This window comes from Gorilla gorilla, chromosome 6 (genome assembly GCF_029281585.2).
Source record: "Gorilla gorilla gorilla isolate KB3781 chromosome 6, NHGRI_mGorGor1-v2.1_pri, whole genome shotgun sequence".
Classification (NCBI taxonomy): Eukaryota; Metazoa; Chordata; class Mammalia; order Primates; family Hominidae; genus Gorilla; species Gorilla gorilla.
The window spans coordinates 120,058,816-120,083,261 of NC_073230.2; the positions used below are offsets into that span (position 1 = coordinate 120,058,816).

Here is a 24,446-nt window from a genome sequence, read left to right on the forward strand (position 1 = left end):
CAAAAAGACAATAACCAGCTACTTAGATCCTGCCACTTTCCCATAAACGTGTCAAAAAAATGAGTCAGTTTACAACATGTAATATGAGAAGTCAATTAATTCCAGTGACCTTTGTAAATGATGACAATAAAGCAGCTCTGACAATATGCCAGTGGCTTCGATTTTCTCTCTGTAAAATGAACAAGTTTAAGAAGAGGGTTCCTGCTCAGAGAAAAATGAAAGGTGCTGAAGCATCAGCTTGCAATATTGGCAGCTTTGCTCGCTCTGCCTCAAATGCCACATGCAATCTATAAAAAACCCAAAATGATTTATTACAAAAAGGAAAAAGTGTTTTATTTGCTTTTCTGCTATTTATTAAAAGTGCTGCTTTTGAAACAGACCAGATCTGATATTTTGAGGTACCTCCTAAGTTCCTAACCAAGAGGAAAAGACTTGAAGTAGATACTCAACCCTCTGATTTCAAACTCCTATATAATGTAGCATTGCAGTATTTATTTCAGTTTTTCTTAGACCTTTTCCAGGGAAAGTTTGCATGCCAGACACACATTCTTAAATCTAACCCGCCTTATTTTAAAATTGCAATCGATGACACCTAAGAACAGTGGATTCACTCTTTAACCTTAGTAAAGCTCACATACATATTTTGTGGATTACAGAGATCAGTAATGTGCCCACTTCAGTCTGAGAAATACCAACACTCCAGGCCCCTGGTGTTGCCACTCAGTGTGTGCCAGTGAGTTTGGTGATTTGATCAGCACCTACGAATGCCAGATGATGGACATATGTGTATGACTGGAAGATTTACCTATAGTCTCCCCAAATCATGTAACTATACCAGAAATAGCAGCTTCCTGGCAAGACAAGCTTCAAAGGACCATTTTTTTCAGGGTGTCGCTTGTCAAAGGCAACATGCTGAGTTAGAATGCTGATGAGTAGGTGGAATTTTTTATTTGGAGGTGGTGGTAGTTGTTGTTAATGGCTTAATAAACGGTGCTACCAGCCTTCCAGGCCAGCAATTTAGTGACCTACAAAAAAGGTGATCAACTTATGATGCACTAACTATATTTCACTGTTTCTTTGTTCTTTCCTTTTTTGTAACATCTTTTGCTTTTGCCATGTGATGGGTTTGATGTTTCACTCCTCCCCCCGAATCCGAATTTTTTTTGGGTGTAACATTCCTGTGTAACATGGCACTATGGTATTTATTACAATCTAAGTTGATCAGAAAGCTCTATAACCGGAGTTTCGTTTTAAAAAAAACACTTATGTAAGTTAAATGTTATTACTTAATTAGCAGCCCCTGAAAATGGGCATAGGTGAGGTATCTGTTGGTGAATCTGAAGGAGGTCATTAAAAGAAAGCTAATAGCAGACTAAAAAATGAGTTCCTACTTCTAGCCTCAGTAAGGATGCTCCTCTAAAATGATTTAAAATAATGTGGCTCCAGCCAGTCTGAAGAAACACTAGACATGTGTACAGCACACTAAAATGTTCCATGTAGACCTGGTTCTGAGAGTTTAGCTACTTATGTATCACTCTTTTGTACATGAAACTAAATAAAGCAGGTAAACTCTAGGCACATCAGTACATCTTGTCAGTGCTGTCAAAGATAAAGCTCTCTGATATTGGCTATGCAATGAGTACTTAGGAAAGCTTCACTGTATAACAACTGAACGTAGCTCCTGCACAGAGCTCAGGGAATTCCTCTCCTCTCCTTCTGATAAAGTGATGTCTTGTTAGACATCTACAAAGTCACTAGTAAAACATGATAACAATTATTTCTTTAGCCACAATGTGAAAGGAAAGGAAGTCAAATTCTAATATAAAGACAGTAGCTGGTGCCAGAGGATGGAAAAAAGGAACAGGGATAAATCGGAATGTTTTTCTAACTTGTTGAAAGGAACGGAAGGTCTCAATAGATGCTATTTAGAGGTCATTAAATACAGGATTAACAAGGAAGACTTAATGCCCATCTCAAATCTTTCTGAAGAAGTACAGTACCTACAGGGCCATTTACTATATTTGCATAATTGTCAAGTTTGTATACACCTGCTTGCTATTATGTTAATTCATCTTTAGGCCATAATAAGGGAAGAATTTTCTATGGTGCCATTAATAAAAACACATGACACAGCTTCAGGAGACAGGGAATAAAGAGGGGAGACATGCTTTCATAGAATAAAATTTTTGAACTGAAAGAGACATTAGTAGCTAGTCTAATATGTTCATTTGATAGGTGAAAAAAACTGAGGCTGAAAGGGTTATAATGTAATATATTATACTTTGTATTCACCCAGCTATTTATTGGAGAGGCCTAGGTTAGAACTCCTTACAATACTTCCTCCAGAATTCCATTAAAATTCTGCCTCCTTAGTCTTTCAAAAATAATGTTTTCTCAAAAACCTCCTATGTGCAAAAAATCCACCCAAATTCACAGATATGTGCAAAAAAGAGAAATATTTATTCAGATAATCAAATATTCTAAAAGGAAAAGCCAATATTCAATAATAGAAGCAGCAATGATTTATTAAGTATATAACACCCAAATATTTCAAACCCATAATTCATCATTTGAATATAGTTTACCATATTCTGTAAAGTCATAAAAATTAGAGTTTTGCCCTGTTTTTAAAACATGTTAATAATAATACTGCTATCCTTCACTTACAGAGACTCAGCTATTGATCATCCACTGTAAGTTTTAAGGTTTTCCAAGAATTCTGAAGAGGCTTTCCACATCTGTTTTTACTTGGTTTCACTGTAAATAATTTAAGGCACTTAACATGTGCCCTTTTTTTTATATACAGTGTCCACTCTCAGGATCCATGCTTTGCTTATACATCTCACTGGAAAACAATAAATATATTATCAGGACAGCAATCCCTCTCCCTCTCTCCCTCCCCTACTCCATCCCAACTTACTTTTTGATTTCTAGAGTCAGAGTGAGAGCTCCAGTAGGCAATGATATCTCCTTAATATCACAATCCTATTCTTTTCTTTTGGGCAAATTTCTCTGTTTTTAAATGTGCTCTCCAAATTTTGCTTAACATAATAGTAATTAATTGACTCAACTTGTAAGAAGGATACAAAATATAAACACAATAATTGTGAATATTTGTTTAAAGCTCTACCATTTACAGAGCAATTTTTCAACAATTACTTTGCTCCTCACAACAATCTGGTGAAGTAGGGTAGATATGATGATGATTAACATCTTTAAGACAGGAGAATGAGGTTCTGTGAGGTTAGAGACTTGCTAGCATGTTGAGGTGCAAGGGTCTCTGACTCCAGAGAGTAGAAGAAAATATGGGTGCAGCACTGGTCCCTGGCATTTCTGAAGTTAGTAATAAATGTTAGTTCCCTTTTTATTGAACTTCCACTCTAGATCTTACCCTTCCAACAACTATGTCCTTTGTACCATACCACACTATATCTGGATAGATTTTTGCAAATTAAAATCTTTATTTCTTAATTTAAATCACAGCTATTGCTATGCCTGAGTTAAATTTAAAAAAAAAACAAAACAAAACCCACAACCAACATCTATTCTTGGAGAAAAAGACTGTATGTTGTTCTACCTACTCATCCATATGTTTGTCTGACAGCATTAGCACTTTGATAAACAGATACTTGGCAAAGGTCTCAAAAACTGGATAAAATGAGATGAGTAAATTATTTAGGGATTTTCCAGGTTACTAAAAATTATGAACAAAGTCTCCAAAGTCACTTAAGAACCCCCAATGGATCAAGTGTCAACATAAAAGCAACTTCCTTAGCATCTCCTTTCTGGTTTGTCTTGGGTTGAAAATGACACACTAAATAAGATAAAAATACTACTTAATTTGAAAGTAAACTGGTATATTTATAAACTACTAAAGTCAAAATGACAGCAAACTTACATACATTATTCTGTGAGCCCTTTCTAGGGAAGACTGTGTCTGTCAAAAGTAATATAGACCTTAAAATGAATAAAAATCCCTTTAAAAAATCTTTTAAAGTTTGTCATTTCACGCTTTACTTCCAGGAGGTGAAGCATTCCACAGATAATCAGCTACTCTATTCAGGGAAGAGTGTAAACATCACCACTTTTTGCATGTTTGCATAAAAAAGGCCCACTGAATCAGTTAAAGGTTAGTATCAATAGGCAACATTCTCTATTTCCAAAGGCCTGAAGCTCCTGGGATCTAATTCCCTGAGGAACAATGGAAGAGGCACTGTTTCCCAACTGGTACAAAACAGGACTTCAGGAACAGCAGAATGTGTTCTCCAGGGATTAAGCCCCCTAACGTGAAGCTTGGGACTCACAACACTTACAAGTGACATGAATAATAGTAGATATTTTAACTATAGAAGACATTTAAGAGACTTCATTTTCACTGTGATAAACAGGTTTGATTTGGACTTATAACTTTTTTCTAAAATTATCAAATTAACAACGACTATAATGAAATAGAGGCAAATATTTTAGGATTCATTCCTTGGGGTAACATTTGTTCTATAATTTATAGTCTCATAATGTTGAGAGATTAAAGCATTTAAATAACATTGTCAACTAACTTTCAGCTTACCTTTCTTAAGGAAAAAAAAAAATGTTAAAAATAGACATGTATTTTTCAAACATACAATTCATGTTTTTATGTCATTAGACTGTTTACTGTATCGCTATATTTATATGCCTCCGAAATATGGAGTGTTAATGGGGTCTAAGTTTAATTCTATTTTTATCAAAACTCAGTCACTCAGAAACACCAAACACTGAACATGTTCTACAAAAAGTATTCAACATCTGTAGAATACATGGAACCACAATGACCTTTATTGAAATTTCAATAGTTGCAGGAAATAATTTCAATATATATCTACACAGATTATATTTTGATTTCTACAAAGGCCAAGGGGTTAATGACCTTAAACTGCAGGTGCCCAAGGCATTGAGAACAAAAAAGATAGAGCAAGCGAAAAGAGAATTGAGTCTAGGTCACAATGCTGTAGCATTGAAAAGAAAGTGCAACAGAACAGAATGGAAAGAGCGAAACAAGGTGACTGCCATATATGAAAGATAAACATACTCTAAGAACATATAAACTTTGAAAGCTCTATTCACAGTCATTCTTGAATGAAAAATATATAAAATGCCATTATAAGATATAAACATCATCCAAGTCAATTTGTTGTGTGACTAGCTGAACTGACTCACTTACCAAACACATAGTTTATATTTGTTCCTCTTATTGTCATTTATTACTCACATATTTTTTACACAAACACCACAGTTGTTTAAAGAGTTTCATAAGGTGATGTTCAGCTAACTTTTTAAAATCAGTGAGGCATTTTCCAAACCATTTCCTCAATCAATTACTTTTTAATGAGGAAGCAAAATTTATGTAAATATCAAAGTCTCATTTTTATATTTAGGCTATAAATTATACCATAATATGCTGCTGTTCGGCAAAATAATCAAAGTAATGATGAATTAAAACAAATGTTCTGACATAAATTAATGTAAGCAGAGCCCTCATGCGTTCAAACCACATCATCTCTCTTAGACAATCCTTTACTGGCTAAAGGAATGGTAATAATACTGGCAGATCTCATTTACAACATACAAGCATTTTCTGTGCCAAACATTATGCTAAGCACTTAACATACATTTTCTCATTTGATCTTCATAACGACCGTACTAAGTAAGCACTATGTTTAACCCATTTTACCAACGTGAAAAATAAGGCTTAGAGAAGAAAAGTAACTTGCCATAACTAATGAAGAACACGAAAAGGAACCTAGGTCAGTTAGCTCGAAAGAACAAGCCTTTGTGCATGAGGCAACACTGCCTCCCGTTGGTACTGCCTAAATATAGCTAGTTGATATCGCCTTCCAAGAGTCAGATTCTCTATCAAAATACAGTAACTCTGTTTCTAGTTTCATATCATGCATTCTGCTCATACTAGAATATTATACCTTTGTAGGATTCTTCTTTTCTTTCTGAGAAAGGAGTGATGCTTTAATTATTTATATCTGAGTTTTGCTATCCACTAGATTAACTAAAATGATTTTTTGTAGTTCAATTCACAGCTAGACCTGTGAACTGGCAGCTTATAACTTCCTCTGTCATCATTTTTCCATCGAGTGGAAGTCAACATACTTCTTCACCTGAGGTCATGCAGTATAATAAGTGACACAAAAGAAAAATGCAAAACTTAGCTCATTGGTCTCAAATTTCATTATTTATAATAAGCTTTCCTTGTATCTAGTTCCAAATTTTAGACACTTTTTTCCCCTCATGCATTCTCTTTTAAATGATGAAGATGAAAATAGTCTGAATACAATTTCATTGCTACTATGAGCATCAATTTTCAATGAAATTCATCAATCTTCTTCAGTATGAATAAGCTCCTAGCCCTGCAAAGTTAATTGACGAAAGCTGTAATTTGCTTTTCAAACTGAGGATGCTGAGCCAAACCTAAAACTTTAGTAGAAGCGTTCTATACTAGCTGTTTGTAAAACTTCAGCATTTCTTGCTATGTCACCTCCTGAAAGGGCTATCAGGGGAGTCCTTCAACTTGACTGTCCTACAAAACAAAATCTGAATGTAAAATTAAAGCAAAAATGTTGTTGAGGATTCCTCCAGTGATTAAAAATGGAGTTTAGAGAGCTCACATCAACATATATTTTCTATTCAAAATGAAGTTTTTTTTTTTAATTATAAGCAATTAGACAACTAAAAAAAGAAATTCAATTTTGAGGTGATAAAAGGTTAAAGTATTGTGAATCATGAATAACCTAACATGTAAGAAATAAAGAAGGACATGTATAATTTAAAATTAAACTTTTGGGGTTTTTTTCCTGCTACTTCTTACATACAACAAAGACGAGGAAGAGGAGGAGAAAGAGAAAGAAGAGGAAGATGTTGGGCAACATTTATTTAACATGCTCCACAGCCCGGACCCTGGGTAAGCTCTTTGTACAACTCACCTCATTTCACTTTGATACCATGAGGGAACTGAGGCTTGAAATGGAGAAGCATTTGCCCAACTTCACTCATTGGAAAGGTCCTGATTTGAACCCTGAATGTCTGACTCTGAAGCCCATGTTATGGTGTCTTCCTTAGCATGTATTTCTTTTTTTTCAATTTCAATAGGTTTTTGGGAAACAGATGGTGTCTGGTTACATGAATAAATTATTTAGAGGTGATTTCTGAGATTTTGGTGCACCCATCACCCAAGCAGTGTACACTGTACCCAATGCCTTATCACATATTTCTTAGAATAAGCATAATATATTTATCCTTAGAGAAGCATTTGACTTTTTATGCAGAAGCATCTAACAACAGGCTCTTTCTACAGTTTTAAACTTCTCAGCCAAGATCAGGAGTATATATATATATAATAATATGCTTAAACTTTATATATAATAAAATATATATAATGAAAATATATATTAAAATATTTATAACATATATAGATTTAAAATAAATATAATAAATGCATCAAACTTTACAGTTTTACCACATTGGTGCAACCTGATTAGTATAATATTATTTAATAAATAATATAATGATAATGAACACTTAATATAATTCAACTAATCTAAAAGTATTACTTGTGGATTTTCTACTTAAACATTCTTATTAATCTGTTGAAAATGCATACAGCCAAAAGATAAAAATTTAGGCTCTGGCTGAATTGGATTAAGGTTTTTTTGTTTTTGTAATTTTAGAAGTGTAATGTATGTAAAAATATCATGGTTGAATTCCAGGAGGATTTATGAACATCTAAGATCTTTATCATTTCTTAGGGAATGGAAATCAGTAATGAAACAAGGAAAGTTTTATTGACCATAAATATCTTGCAAATTGAACAAGTAGAACAATGTTTTAACCTTATTCTTTCAGCCCTGAATGTTGCTCACCAGTTTTGAAAATATTTGAAAACTTTTAAATATCTTTCTATATTTTGTAAAGATGATGAACATTCATAAGTTTAAAATTCCCCCATAAAGAATTTTTCCTGTCCGGAATGGTAACTCCTCCTCCTTGATCACCACATTCTGCCTCCACACCTGCTAGCAGTATATCGAATTCTCAACCCCATTTAAGCATGGTGCTTTCTTTTCACATCATCATATTTAGTTTTTAAGCAATGTGCTGCTCTGGATTTTACTTGATATAGACTTTTATGTCTTTGAAAGAAGAAATATTCTAAGATAATATCTTACCACTTATTCATTTAGACATTTCATCTCATGGTCATTTAATCAATGACCATGATATAGATACATCCCTAGTCATTGAACAGAACCTTGGCATACTGATAAGCAATAATGTCTATAAGATACAACAAGCAGAATCATATATTTATGTCTGTGATGATGTACTACCAAACTCACTTGGGTACTTTTAATGTATGATCTCAGAATCTGTGAGAGTAACACCTAAGAATCCATACTTATTTTCTGTACAAAGTTACAGAATTATTGGGTTAAGATTCAAGTCTTTTTCCTTTGTCCACTATCTACCATTTTTGTTGTAGATTTAGTAAAAAAAATAAATTACTTGAGACAATCGTTCGAATTAATACAGAATATACATAGGTACAACAGGTACAATAGGTATACTGTCTTGTATATTTCCTGTGAAATATACAAGAAAAATAAAGGTTCAATAGGTATATTGTCTTGTGTCTTCCCTGAGAAGACTGAGAAGAGGGTATAGCTAAATGAGTTAGGGGTTTGATTTTAAGGGACCTGACTGGGACATTCAAAGTAAATGGTCTCAGTTAATATGTAATAATGTAAGGCTGTGGTAAACATAGTTCCTATCTCTACTGCCCCCAATCTAAAAAGGTATGCCATCCACAGTCATTTCTTGGCAGTCAGGTGATATCTGTAGAGTACTAGGTTATGTATCCTTAGGAGAAACATCTACCAAAAATGGACAAACCTCTTCTGCCCACATGTTCATGAACTCTAATTTTCATACACTATATCTCACTCCATATGGAACTCAAATGAGGGTCACACAGAAACTGCCGCCAATATGATTAATGAGTAAACTCTACACTGCCTGTCAATTTCTTTAATAAAAAATGAGTCAGAATATAACAAAATCCCTATATTGGGACAGATTTTACAGATTTTAGGTCACTTGTTCAAAGTGACTTACAGACATAATTAGAACCAAAACCAGGTGATTCAATCCTTACCCAGTGGGTATTTCATAGCACATTGACTATGATTATAGTTTTAAAAAGTTTGGACCATATGCTCCTGTCAAATCATTCTTTTTTTTAATGCATCATGATGACCAAAACTTCCCAAACTCAACCCTATAGAGAAACTCAGCAGTGCCTTATCTGTGAAGGGCCCATATTTGTGGAACCTCTTAGCTACTGGAGTTTAGCAGAAGCACAATTCACTGTCATCCAGTCAGTTTTCAAGATGTCTCTTTAGATTGTCATTTTATTGACAGTGATGTGTTGCTGCTGCTTTACATCAAACATGTTAATTACTTGAGTCTGGAGTTTTGAATTTTTGCCCTAAAGTGATTTTAGCTGAAGCATTGTTTTGTTTTGTTTTAAATCAGTCAAATAAAAGAGAGAGAGAAAAATTACTAAATGGAAGCCCACAAGTATAATAAAAGAATGGAAACCAAGAAATAGCAAGTTTGAAGTTTCATACCTATCTAAAAAATAAATAGAATAATCCAGCTTCTTCGTGCTATTCTATTAGAAACTTCCACTACTCTGGGACATTCCATCTCAAATTTAAAAAGCTCCGAAACCATTCTTCACTAATCCTCTTTGCTAGGGTCATAAAAGACTTCATAATATGTATAAAATAATTACAATCTTTGAAATTATAAATCTCATTGTAAACTTATTTTTTAAATGTTAATTAAACCCCCAATGTAAATTTCCCCTTAAAAGACCATATAGTATAGGACAATAAGCACTCAAGCCCTTGAGTTGCTAAAGTTTAAAAATTGCTGACAATAACATGGTCTTTTTTAAGACTACAGTGTCCATTTATCATAGTGACTTCACAGTTTTCATTTCTCTCTTATTTGTACTCTAATTAGCATTTTGCGTGAGTACTAATGAATGTTGTTAAATTTTAACAATATCTATTAGACTTTGTTTCCTGCAAAATGTAACTATATCTCAAGAAATAACAACTGCATTACTCCATCATCTCAAAAAACCTGTATTAGCATTTCTGCAGATTTATAGTTAATAATTGTACTTCTTTATCTCTATCTATTCCGTTGCCAACAAGCATACACGTATACATTTATACTTTCACACACAGACCAATATTGGATTTTTTCAAATATTTGCCAACTGCTAATAGTTTTTACCAGTTTACAAACATTTAACTAAGTCTAGCCACACTGATTTGCACCTGCTTTCCAAGGATTTTTTCTTCTTCTAAGACATGTCATATAACTAACATGGTAAATAGCGTGATACATTTTTAGAATTATTTTCACAGAAATAACCAGAAAAATATCTATTAGGCAAGTAAAATTCTACAACCTTTTATGATAATCAGAGCCAAATGACATTTAAGTAGTTCTATTTTGTTCTGTCATTTCTCCTGTTCCAATATTTTCACCTGTAAGTTTAAGTTACAGCAAATTCTAATGAGTTCTTATCCGTATGATGACTTCTTAATATGATAGTGATTAACATTTAGTAACCACTCTGTATGTGTCGGGTGCAGAAGAACTTTTTTATACTATGAATTTTTAACGCATTATTTTATTTAATTTTCACAACATTCCTTTGAAGTAGGTACCATTATCACTCACCTTTCAGTAGATGAGGAAACAATGACATGGCAGCAGCACAGAAAGGACGGGAGTCCATGCCTGATCCCTTAATGACTAGGCTGCTTCTATTGAACACCATTTTGAGAGTACCAGAGAGCAAAATAAGGCATTTGTATTGGCAATTCAAGAAATTTTAGGGTTAAATGTGGAACAAAATGGGAACACTGAAAAGGGGTACTCCTGTAATATGTGTGTGAAACGAAAAGTTACATTTTCATTTTCACTTCCCCAGCAATAACAACTCTTCATATCTCTGAGTTTGGGCCTATATTCAGGCAACTTTTTTGAAAGGCAAATTTGCTGGAGGATACCTTCCTTCATTCATGCATGCACATACACGCCTTTACTATTTGCATCTTGAGCCAATTTTGCAGAGTTGGAAATGATGAAACTCCAGGTAGGGGAGAGACAAAAGTCATATGATTTTCTTTCTCCCACTCCCTCTGTGTCCCAATTTCCTGTAAATGTTTACTTCTGTAATCCACAGTTCAAATTTATTGTAGAGAATGAAACAATTTATTTTGTTATCTGCTTTAGATTTACCAAACTCTACATTTTGTTCTAGAAATTGTTCTCACTTCTGTTGATAATGCTCCATGTTTATACATTTTGATATGATGTCACTTTAGTAACTAATACCATCACTTCTATTGAAGCTGATATCAATTTTTTAAAAGGCTGAGGGGATATTATATGTGAAACTACTTAGTATGGTTGCCAGCAATAGTTGTAAATCATGCTAAATAATTGAAAAGTCTCATCATTAATTCCCCTATCTAGTCTTTTTGATTCGGGGAGCAAATGCTAAAGAAAAATTTTTAAATGTGGAGAAAAGGAAAATTAATAGTAGGGATGAAAAGTGTGAAGGACTTGTCACAAGCGATGAGATGTTAATGTATTCACAATAAGCTGTAAGCTACACTTCCTATCAAATTAAAAATATGCATAGAAATACCCAGCCTCGCATCTCATTGCCTCATTGGAAGCAGGGCAAAATCTATTTAGAACGAGAGGGTCATGGCTTCTAGAACAGTGGGGAAGAAAGAAAAAGAAAGCAGAGAGAAGGGGACAGTCTCTCACACAAAAGAGGAAGAAAAACAAAAAGAAGAGATGGGGAGTTCCAAATATAATAGCTGTTACAAGTGATTTGAGTCTAAAATGTGAATCTACTTGCCAGAATGCAAAGAGCAGAGGCATGACCATAGAATTCCAGAAGCTCCCAGTCCAGAGCTATTTCCTATTTCCTTACTAAAGGTCTCATTGAGACAAAAATATATTCTTAACTCTGTAGACTGTAAATATGTGTTTTCAAATAAAATAACCACAAAACCTTTGAAGTGCCCTTTAAAAATTAATTTGATTCTTCTTCATGAAATAAAGAATTCTTATGTCAATAGGCTGAAAAATTACAAAACAGATGTCAAATAACCTTCATTTTGCAACAACAACCTTCTATGAATCTGACATATAGTTATTTCAGTTAACATCATGTATAAAACTCACAAACTCCGAAATTATGCATCCAAAGAATGGAATACTAATTCATGACAGCATGTTGAAAAGAGCAGATAGATCAATACACCACAACAGTACATAAATTGACCAAATGAGACTGCATACGTTACCATCTTCCATGACAACAGAAACTTACTGACGGACAATTTACATCTGGTTTGCTCCCTTATTCTGCAAATCACAAAAATGGGTTGCTGTAGCAACTGCCACATGCAATTTAGCTGGCTGGGGGGAAAACACCCTTAGAGTACTTTCTAAGAAACAAATACAACATGTATTTTTGTTTTTCCTCCTACCCTAAATTGAACAAATCTCCTGACAGGTCTATTTTCCCATAGCTTTAAAAATGGGCTTGCTCTCTGTTGTTTGCATTTATATTATGTGTACTACCAATTTATGCAAAAGGTGAAAAGAAAAAAATCCATAAAAATATAAAAGAAATAGATATAGATTGCCTATATCTAGTCACATGAATGTGATAGGGCCATTGTCTTTTATAGCATCCCCACTTTTTATCATTGACAGCTCTTTTAGCCAGTTTAACTCCACTGATGTATGTATCAAATCTACGCATGACACTCCCAGGAATACACAACATCTCAATTCCTAATGCACCAGCAAGGGCAAGCTTATTTTTCTGAATCAGAAACAAGAGCAAGTACAAATAATAGGCAGTTAATTTTCTTAGAAACGTATTTGTAATATGACAGTAACACATAACATAGTCTTTTTCCAAGGATACAGCAGAGGACCTTAGAACATATAATACCAATATTGGTGCACATTGGAGCAGACAAATTAGCACCTACATGCTAAATAAAATGGGAGGAATACTCATCCTTTACCTACTTACTTCTCAATTGGGAACTAAGAGAAGAAGCAAAGTATCTGGAACACTCAAAGCCCTGAATGTGGAAAAATTGAAGCACAAGTCATTGTTCTCCTTATTTAATGGCAAGTTTGACAACTTTTCAAACTCTACAGATATTGGTCTGATGTGGGAAGGTCAACTTTTTTGAAAGATCTTAACTATCAGCCCTTGAAATAATAGAAATCTCTTCTCTCTGGAAACTCACTGGTTTTGAGAAACTCTCTAAGAAAAACAGTCCAATTAAAAACAAACAAATAAAATGAAAAACAGATATGTCTTCTACCATCACCATTTTTGCCATGTGGAAACTTCTCATGAACTTCTCACTGCCCTAGGCTTGAGTGAAAGGCTTGCTATTTTGAGGTGGAGACTCAAATAGGGCAAGAGTTGGTGAAGTATGGCTGCTAAGAGATGTGAGGGACTTATAAATAATATTAAGATAACAGGAATTAAAGTCTCAGTGTGTGAAAATACTGTATATCTAGGATGCACATAAAAACTGCCCTTACAGATCTTGCAGAGAAAAGTACCTGACTATACTGTATAAGACTTCAGCTGTACCATTTAATCATACCAAAAAAAATGGAATCAACACACAAATAGATTTCTTTTCCACTGTTCTCAATTTAAAAATAATTGGAGAAATGTGTGCTTTGTTTAGAAGAGTAAAGGAAAACATTCATTCAATAGTACCACACAGAATCATTTGCTTAATAGCATTTCTAATATGTTATGCATGTATTCAATCTACTTCTTTCTATATTAAAATGCAAAAACAATTACTCTGGATGTAAATCCTAGAAAACAATCAAAGTTTCTATTAAATCAGAGAAGAGACAGTTAAGCTGCAATGTGATTTGCAGATGCTCATGAATAGACAATACTTAGAATTTCTCTCACTAGAATGTGAAAAAGATAGGTGGGAGAGATTCAGAAACTTCCTTCTTTCCCCTTTCCCTCTGTCTCTCCTTCCCTCCCTTCTTCCTTCTCTCTTTCCTCTCCCATTTTTTCTTTCTTTTTAGACAGACTTTGAAGAAAAGTTTTTATATAAAGTCTAATAATTTAAATTATATGGGCATGTAAAATTGCCTTACATTACAACGCCAGCCCTACAGCAGGTAGAAAATTCCTTTCAACATTCTGTTGTAAACAGTTTACATTCAACTGATCAGTCACAGGGGAATATGGGCAGTTTCAACCTCTTACCACCTTTGTCTCTAAAAAGAAATTCTGGATAGTTCTTCGTATACTTATATTAAAGCCATTTCTGTTCATTAAAAACTCAATATAAGCATGTTGAAGAAGGGGCAATGGAACATGAAGCAATGAATAAAAAGATTCTGTGCATGTATAACAAGCATTCTGTATTTTACTTTATCTGAATAGAATTTTAGAATCTACATGCTTTAATTGGGGCACTAGTAAAGTAATAATCTCAAATATGAAATTCAATAGATGCGTTTCATGCTCTGATTAAATGTCAAGGCCACAGATTTGTTATTTCAGATCTAGTGAGTAATAATTTTGTTGGCTAATAATGAACTCCCAAAGATTTATTTGCAACATTTGGCTGTCCATTTCAAAGCTCTTGGTCAAGCTGTAGTATTTCCAATTCTGCAGATAATATTATAGAATCTAGCATGCAAAGCTTAAACTTTTAAGTAAATTTTACTAGTTTCATGTGTGCTGCATAGATTTAGAGTTCTGCTGAAATTATGCACGAAAAATATTTCCCAGTCTCAACTTACAGCAGATATTGTCTTGATTTGCATCAACTTTTCCTTAACCGAGTATATATGGCTTTCTTTACAATACTGTTTTTGTTGTTGTTGTTGCTGTTGTTGTTGTTTTCTCCTAAAGTACAGTGTCTTCTGTAAGTGTCACTTTCTAGTGCAGATTCTTAACCCCAGTCTAGGTTTGGAGACAAAAACCTCACAGATTGCTGATGTATTCCATTTGATCACTATCAGCTGGCAACAAGCATGGTCTGGCCTGCAGCCACACCAAACCAATTTTCTAGAGGACTTTTCTCAGTACTTAACACTTAATTATATTAATGTTTATTATTGCTCTTTTTGTTGTTGATACAGCTTTTTACATTAATTCTGAAAGTCTGTGGCACTTCCAATCATTAAGAATACATTTTAACCTAAATTACATGGTTTTCTATGTTCTCCAAATACAAATGTCACAAATTTTAAGAAACTAATCTGTATATCTTATACCCCCACTACACTGTGCTATTACTAGAGATATAATACATAAAAATCAATTGAAAACCATATCTCAAGTAAAAAAGATATACGAACAAAACATACATATCTCCATTAGTTTCCTCACAACAGATTTATTCAAGATATAATGAGAGTAGACATTGGCTTAGAAGAAATTTATGATTCTTTTTAAACAATCACAGATTTAATTATACCCTTCTAAAGTGGATATTGTTACACTTTTGTAATCTCCTGAATTTAAAAAAACATATTTATTTCTGTTTGCCAAGCTTACATCATCATTCAATAGTTCATGCATACAAACCACATGAGTCAATTCAGCATTCACCAACAAAACAAAGGTCACAAATGAGAACCTTGTACAGCAAATTTTTTTAAATGTATAATAAGATGGAAATTTATAATTAAAAGCAACTGATATTCATTCATTCAGTAGATATTTATTGAACAACAATAGCAGGCAATATTCTAGCTAGGCATTGGAGATCCATAGCTTTGAACAAAACAGAAACAACTTTAATAAAGCTAACATTCTAGTGGAGATGATGGGAAGTAAGCAATAAACAAAACGCAAATAATTTCTAGCAGTCTTAAATGATCTATAAAGAAAACAACATGGTGAGAATGAGAATGACTTTAGGGGATATTTTAAGTAAGGTGGTCCGTAAATAAGATATTATCAAGAAGAATTAAAGACCAAATTAAAGAACAAACATCTAGAATGTGTAAAACATTTTCAGTACAATTTAACATGTTCATTGCCAGCTACGTGATAAACTATTAACTTTCCTTCCACAATTAAGTTTTTTTTTTTCAAGTCAGGTTTCCAAGGTATGAGGGAGGCACATCTCATACAAGAGCAAGAAAACCCAATCATCATGCTTACGAACTACAAAAGCATCTTAATTAAGTTTTAAAAGAAAGTATCATTTAATTTCACTGTGCAAAGAAGACAAGTCAGCACACAAGTATAGGCTTACTCAGTGAGCAAGACATAGGTCTAGACACGAAGGTGTTTCATTAACAACTAGTAAGGGGGCAATCCAGTACATATATATCTGCGACACAAAGCTTTATTACACAGAGCTCACAGGAAGAGACCTGAAAATGGAGTCGAGGACCTGGGATAGAGTTCAGGAGCCATCACTGATAATGCCCCTTCAACTTTCACCACCTCATGAAATCTCTCTGAGTTATCACCTGTAAAGTGGATATAACTGCACATGCTGACAGGATTATTAGGGGAATCAAATAAGGTCATATATGAAAATTGAACTGAATTTGTACATTGTAGCACAATATGACTGTGACTACTATCGCTGTTTTCATTGTTTGTTGCTATTGTTATATGATGGAAAACTGAAGTTAATGGAAAGGGCCCTTAAAAAGTCTTCAGGGGCTGGGCGCGGTGGCTCATGCCTGTAATTCCAGCACTTTGGGAGGCCAAGGTGGGCGGATCACAAGGTCAGGAGTTCAAGACCGGCCTGATCAATATGGTGAAACACTGTGTCTATTAAAATTGCAAAAATTAGCCAGGCATGATGGATGAACACCTGTAGTCCAAGCTACTCAGGAGGCTGAGGCAGGAGAATCGCTTGAACCCAGGAGGTGGAGGTTGCTGTAAGCTGAGATCACGCCACTGCACTCCAGCCTAGGCAACACAGTGAGACTCTGTCTCAAAAAATAAAGTCTTTAGGATCTGAACTATACTAAAATATGCAAAGATAAGTAAAGCATCAAAGATCCTATCTGTTCATGGATATCAGACATGAAGACATCATTAGGGAAAATGATATTCTTTTTCAAATCTTTGTTTCTCCACACAATTGATAGGAATCAGTCATTAAAGAAAACCTCAAAACTAACGTTTTTCAAGTCCATATCCATTATTATGACAAAGTTTAATTATGCTTCTCATATATTTAGAATAGCTTTTATTCACTGAAATAATATCTTATCTTCCAAGAAAACATAAACAATACCAGGAATGATCACAAATATAGATTATATCTTACTAACCAATGTCATGAATTATAATTAACAGAAATCATGAAAAAGTTTTATTCCTTTTTCAGTTTGGATGTTGAGCTCCAAGCACAAAATGGTTTAGCATAAACTTTACTACATAACTGTCTTGAAGAATATATATAAAAACATAAGTATAAATATCAAACATATAAGTATAGAATACAAATAACTTAAAGTTCAAAGAATGTTTTTACACATATGAAATTAATGTTGAGTAATTCTTGACTGAGCAATGTGAACTATTACTGCAATAGACATTACTGGTATTAATTTAATACCAGTTATTTAATTATAAATTTCCTTCACAAAATAATTTTGTCTTGGCATATTGGAAAAGTAAAGTTAGGTGAATGTCCCAGATCAAATTTAAGGGATTCCAGATCTTAAATCATGTCACTGTGAAGGGAAAATTTCTTCTCCTAACTCAGATCCAATAATCTAACACTATTCATTTTATCCATAAAAATGTATTAAATCCTAACCTGTGAAGCTGCTATAACATAATATAAAACCATTTGCTTTTCTGAGCCTAAACTGATAGTCTGAAACATAATCCTAAATTATCTGGAAAGAGTTTATCTACTAAGAAATTTTCCCAAACAGGTGATTTGTCACTTAGCTTTCACCTAATCCACATATGAGATGAACACCGGGCTTCTAAGAATGAAATGAATGCAAATTTATAACCCTGTTTTGAAAGAACTCTTTTTCTCCATTAAGATTTAGAACTCCCTTTGGTGCTCTAGTCATGTACAACCTTGCAAAAAGACGCTTATGTGGGCATATCGCCCATGCTCTTCATGGGCAGCAGTTGTAAAAAAAAAAAAAAAAAAAAAAAAAAAAAAGGTAATGTTAGCAAGGGCCTATATTGCCCATTAACAAAAATTAAAATTTGGTAGGCATCACAAATTACACTGCTTTCCATTCCCCCCCCCAAAAAAAAAATGGCCCGTTAGTATTTTTACTTCCCCCGCCCTTAATTTTAGCCCTCTCTATTCAACACATAAGGCAAAATGTATTTCATTTACTATGCCACTCTTTTGGGGGATCTCATATTTCCCAAATGTTCATAACCTGATATAGACTAGTCCTTAAATGGTATAGTAGTCAAATATTATAAACACATTAAAGTAGAATTCACCATAAAGCTCATTACGAACAGAAATAATGTGAATCAACTAATGTCCCCCCCTGCGTCAATAGTAATTTTAAATGAATTCAAGGGGGTTGTAGGCAACCAAATTTTGCAAAGTCATCTACATAAAGTAGTCCTACATAATTAACTTCAAGTAAAGAGTTATTGTGAGGCTTCTATAAAGTTAAGTGACTGAACTCCATCCTGGGTGACAAAAGGAGACCTTGTCTCTGAAAAAGAAAAAAATACATGCCTTTAAGTTAGGTGACAGGAAAAAGGAAATGCAAAACTTTATTTATATATTTTATATATATATATATATATATTTTTTTTTTTTTTTTGAGATGGAGTCTTGCTCTGTCTCCCAGGCTGGAGTGCAGTGGTGCGATCTCGGCTCACTGCAACCTCTGCCTCCTGGGTTCCAGTGATTCTCCTGTCTCAGCCTCCCGAGTAGCTGGGTTTACAGGCGCATGTCACCACACCCGGCTAATTTTTGTATTTTTAGTAGAGACGGAGTATTTTTAGCAGAGACTGGGTTTCGCCATGTTGGCTGGTCTCGAACTCCTGACCTCAGGTAATCCGCCTGACTTCACCTCCCAAAGTGCTGGGATTACAGGCATGAGCCACCACTCCTGGCCCTGAAAATGCAAAACTTTAACCTGAATATAGTGCCTTTAATTTCCACACAGGAAATAAATGACAAAGCTTCACTGACCTAGCATACAGCAAGAACTTTAACTCTGTCTGTCACTTCGTACTTCAGAGTGCCACCAAGTCATCTCACATTAACCGTTTAACACGAGTGTTAGGGAAAGAGCTCATGTCCTGTACAGTAATGAATTTCCACTCACAAAAAGATGCACAAACATGCACACAGCCATAAATATGGCCTCCATGTCTTGGTTGAAACTCAAAGCCATAATTCAGGAAGTTTTTTCAAAGCTTACAGTGGAATGTATGTTGTTCTATTTTTAAAACTTTTTTGTATCCTCTGGACACAAATATAGCAATGTTGTTTAAAGCAGATTGTCAGGAATTTAAGCAGGAAACAAACCACAGAGCATGAGGGAAATCTGACACACTTTTGAAAAGAAAATAGACAAACAATCCCATGCTTATTATAGGGCACTAAAAATACAGCCCACATCGCTATTATCGTCTCCCTTAGGTATAGTAACAGAAAAGCACCATCCAACTCTGAACTCATGGCAGGCATCAGCTAACCCCAGCACACCCGAAAATGTGGTGCTATAATTTAGTCTATTGTTTATTGCATTTGAAAAAATTCTTTCAAACTGAAGGAGCTAATTTTATTTCCTTTCTTTCAACATATGTTTTATCTTCTCAATTCTTAGTAAAAACGTAAAACACTGATATTAGTGTTGTTTTATTTAATAGCAATGAGAACCAATATTTTATTACATGCAGAACAGAAAGTGAACTACCCAGAAACCTTCTACTCTGAGTTCCTTCAGAGGAATGTTCCCCTCCAAAATATAATTTTAAGATTTCTGTAATAATATTGTAACTAAAATGTTCTTCATTCTCTATCTATACTAGGTCATTGGACTCTTGTCCACAGGCTTCCTTACCTTCTTTACAAACCAGTGACTTTCTATTCTGTCAAACTGAGTTAATCAAGGAATACAAATGAGTTGAAAACCTTTTTGCTGCCATCCTTTTACAGCATATCTATGCTTCAAAACCTTCCCTCCTGAGATTGATAAAAGCATTTACTTATGGCAATCAATATAGAATAGTCTTTTTTTTTTTTTTGGTATACATGCCTATCATATCCTCCCATGTATAAGGTCCTAGAGAGTAGTGCTTGCAAGATCAGAAAGCATAAGGCAGCATACTTGTGCCTGTTCATAAAATCAACTCAAGCTGCAATCACTTCATTTATTTTTTTCTTTTAACTATACCAGAGAGATGGACAGTCTTCACGTGACATAAAGAATGGAGACTTCAAAGACAGGATATTTGGCTATCTTCCAATAAAAAAATGACTTAAAAATTGTTTAAATTATCTGGATAATTACCCCAAATGTTTTCATCTGAAATGCAGGATAATTGAAAGCGGGTCTACATGAGACACACATTTCCCAAACCATTGTACTGCAAGGCACAATGTAAGTCTGTCTCCTGTCATTCAAGCAGGGGAATTTCCAAATCTAGTTGGAAATTCCTTTGAAGATAAACGGATGACATCATTTACCAGTCATACTACCACACTAACTTCTCAAATAAACTGGAACTAAATCATAAGAATGAGCTTTTAGAGACCAAAACTTTCGAGACAATAAGGAAAGCATATTTGGGCAGACTTTTCCTCTCAATTTATGTGAAATGTGTAAAATACAAATTAAGGCCTAATTAAATCCCTCTAAATATCTATTGATAGAAATAAAGAGTGGACAAAATGGGAAATTTTAATGCACACATTTAGTCAATCACATTCAAAATTTTCTGAACAGAACTGAAGTCTCTCAACATACACATACACATAAATCTACACACACACACACACACACACACACACACACACACATTTTTACCAGGAAAACAATGATTTCTCTTACAAGTGTATATAAATTACTCCTGACATACAAATGTTTAAAATTCTTCAAATTTTTCATGAATTTGTACAGCTCCTAAGGATCTTTTTATAGACTACTTCTGATGCAAATGAAATTAGCACCTTGTCTATCTCTATGCCACTGTTTGACAGACACATAAAACGTGAATAAGCATGAAAAACTAAAAATGTCATAAAATCTCTGAGTAAATCCTATCAGTATCCATCCAAGGACATTGTATTAAGTTTGCACAAAGAAATATATTGGCTGGGCGCAGTGACCCACACCTGTAATCCCAGCACTTTGTGAGTTCAAGGAGGGCAGATCATTAGGTCAGGAGTTTGAGACCAGCCTGGCCAACATGGTGAAACCCCATCTGTACTAAAAATACAAACATTCGCTGGGTGTGGTGGCAGGTGCCTGTAATACCAGCCACTTGGGAGGCTGAGGCAGGAGAACTGTTTGAACCCAGGAGGTGGAGGGTGCAGTGAGTGAGCCGAGATCGCGCCACTGCCCTCTAGCCTGGGCAACAGGCGAGACTCCATCTCAAAAATAAAAAGAAAGAAAAAAACAGAAATACATTGAAACCATTTTGAGAATATTTAAGGGTTACTACAAAAATTATATAATAATAGAATTTGAAGGTAATTTTTATTTTAGAAATGAAGTCACTAAAGGTCACGAGGTCTCCTCCTAACTCCCGGGTCTGCATACTTACACAATAGCCTACTGTTAAAGTGCTGGTAATTTTACAGACAGGCATCACCCAAATAGAGATCTCTAGTTTAATTATAACCTGAAGCAAATTTTCCATCACTATGGAAAACAAGATGATTATACTTCAATCTAAGATGAGTGAATATTAAGGATAATGAATAAATGAGTGTTTTTCCCAGAGAGACCTACATTTGGGACCATATAAATGCTAAATAACAAGGTAAATAAAAGAGAGGTTAAAAAAGCAAATCAGGCAATCAAAATCCATTGGCTCTCAAACAATATTGAATAATGTACTGTTATGCCATATTGTAAATTAGAATTCCCCAGTATATGGTGTGATGCTTATAGGAAAAAATATAAGCATCAAGAGACAAGTTATGGCTTAAAATTATCATTTGTTTTACTAATCATGTACAAAAGTCAACTTCACAAATAATGCTATTAATGAAGTGCTCAGTTGAGCAAAATCAATAATTAAATATAACTACAAATCAGAATTTTCATAAAAAATGACAGTATCATGACAAGCTGGTAATTTATGAGTATACAGAAATGACTACCCCAATATGAAATGTGCCTGTGATTAAGATTTCATCCCCCCCTCTGTAAAAGAAAATTATAAAGAGAGATTTCTGTACTGTAAACTACCCTTTCTAAATTATAGCTGTACTATAACCAGATTCCACAAATTTGATGTATCAGGGTGAGACATTTGCAATGATTTTTTATTTTTATTATTTATTTTTATATATTTATATATATTTCTTAGACAGACTCACACTCTGTCATTCAGGCTAGAGTGCAGCTGGCACCATCTGGGCTCACTGCAGCCACCGCCTCCCAGGTTCCAGCGATTCTCATGCCTCAGCCTCCCGAGTAGCTGGGACTAGAGATGTGCACCACCACCTCTAGCACACCTGGCTAATTTTTTAAAAAATTCTTAAAATTTAAATTAATTTTTATTTAAATTAAATTTTAATTAATTTAAATTAAATTTTAATTTAAATTAATTTTTAAATTAAATTTTAATTTAAATTAATTTTTAAATTAAATTTAAAAATTAGCACACCTGGCTAATTTTTGTATTTTTACTAGAGACTGGGATTCACTATGTTGACCAGGCTGGTCTCAAACTCCTGGCCTTAGGTGATCCACCCAACTCAGCCTCCCAAAGGGCTGGGATTACAGGCATGAGCCACCACATCCGGTCGGAATTATTGTTTAAAGAAAACTATCCCCATGTAGCACAAGCCTCAATTCTAAAAACAAGAGAAGAAAAAAGATAAAACATCCAAGATTCTCTCAAATCTGCCCAAAGCATATCTTGAGACTCAGGAGAGATAATTGTGCTATTTAAGTTACTACTGGTTTCTCTGAGAGAACTTTATTACAAGGCCTATATTGTCATCTAAAGGACTCATCTGAGCCCTATATCAAGAGGAATGGAAACAGCACATGATTTGTTTATGATCTGCATTAATGCTTGCTGGGTAAAAATAAAAGTTCTTAAACATGACAAGGACATAAAATAATATAAAATTGCCCCTCCTTTTAAAAAAATCTATAGCTATTTCTATAATGATAATAATAATAAGAGGATTTTTGCCAGTTTGAAAATCTCAAAATATCAGATTTGAGAATCTGAAAATATCAGAATCCACTCTAAAACCACTCTAAAAGACAGCATCCATTAAATATATGGGTATACATGACATACATTTTACTATATAAATTTTGAACAATAACAAAAATAATTTTTCTCTAATAAACAAATTTCTTTATAATGGCAATCCCATACAAAATCTCTACAATTTCACAGGACATTAACAATCAACTTGAAAACAAGAGTAAAAATTTAGTGCATATTTTGTGAGAAACTAAGATTCAGAGAGCGATGTGATTACTCTCACATAGCAAAACTAGGCCTAGAAAACAGTTTTTATTTATTCCTTCCACAATACTCAACTGCCTTATAATTTCATCTGAGTGAAACTTTATTATCAAAGGAAGAGAAACACCCAACAATAATAACAAAAAAGGCAGTGCACCTATACAGTTGGAGGAAACACCTTTCTGAAAAGATACCAAGGTGTGTGGTGCTGTTTTAAAAATAAACATTTGAGAGAAAGTAGAACTTAGTGGTTAAGACTGAGCTTTAGAGGCAAAATGAAGGAATTTGAATTCACATCTGAATTTAGATGAAGTGCTCTAATCGAGGCAATTTACTTCCTACTGGTTAGTTTGCCTTAATTTAATGATTAAAGTAACTCTCTAGTTTGTTTACTACTGTATAGATAAAAAGATAAAATATAAATAATGGCAGGTAACTAATTTGATAGTCTTTAAAAGCCCCATAGTGACTAAAATTCACTGATCCTAATTTGTTAATGGCATGGGACTAGAGTATTGAATATAAACTTGTAATCAATTAAAAAACACAAAGGTTAAAATCAGATAAGTGAGTTTACACACATTCAATTGTTAGACACCTTTGGAAAAAATCTTTGATGTTCACAGAACAGTATCATGTAAGTTTG

General features: G+C 34.0%; 2 protein-coding genes and 1 pseudogene across 9 annotated transcripts in view; 1 reads left to right on the plus strand and 2 right to left on the minus strand.

Annotated features, from left to right (window-relative positions):
* Nucleotides 1-24,446, minus strand: part of IMMP2L (inner mitochondrial membrane peptidase subunit 2) — an 888,292-nt gene that overhangs the window by 427,854 nt on the left and 435,992 nt on the right. The gene's annotated exons all lie outside the window — the stretch shown is intronic.
* LRRN3 (leucine rich repeat neuronal 3) overlaps nt 1-24,446 on the plus strand; it is a 34,676-nt gene that overhangs the window by 2,085 nt on the left and 8,145 nt on the right. Inside the window, exon 2 of one of the 2 annotated variants that reach the window (XM_004046055.4) lies at nt 6,868-6,949. The exons of the other annotated variant lie outside the window; for it this stretch is intronic. The gene's annotated coding sequence lies outside the window, so the exon portion shown is untranslated. The remainder of the gene's footprint in view (nt 1-6,867; nt 6,950-24,446) is intronic. 2 annotated transcript variants of the gene reach the window in all.
* On the minus strand, nt 16,259-16,348 carry LOC115935520 (uncharacterized; annotated as a pseudogene).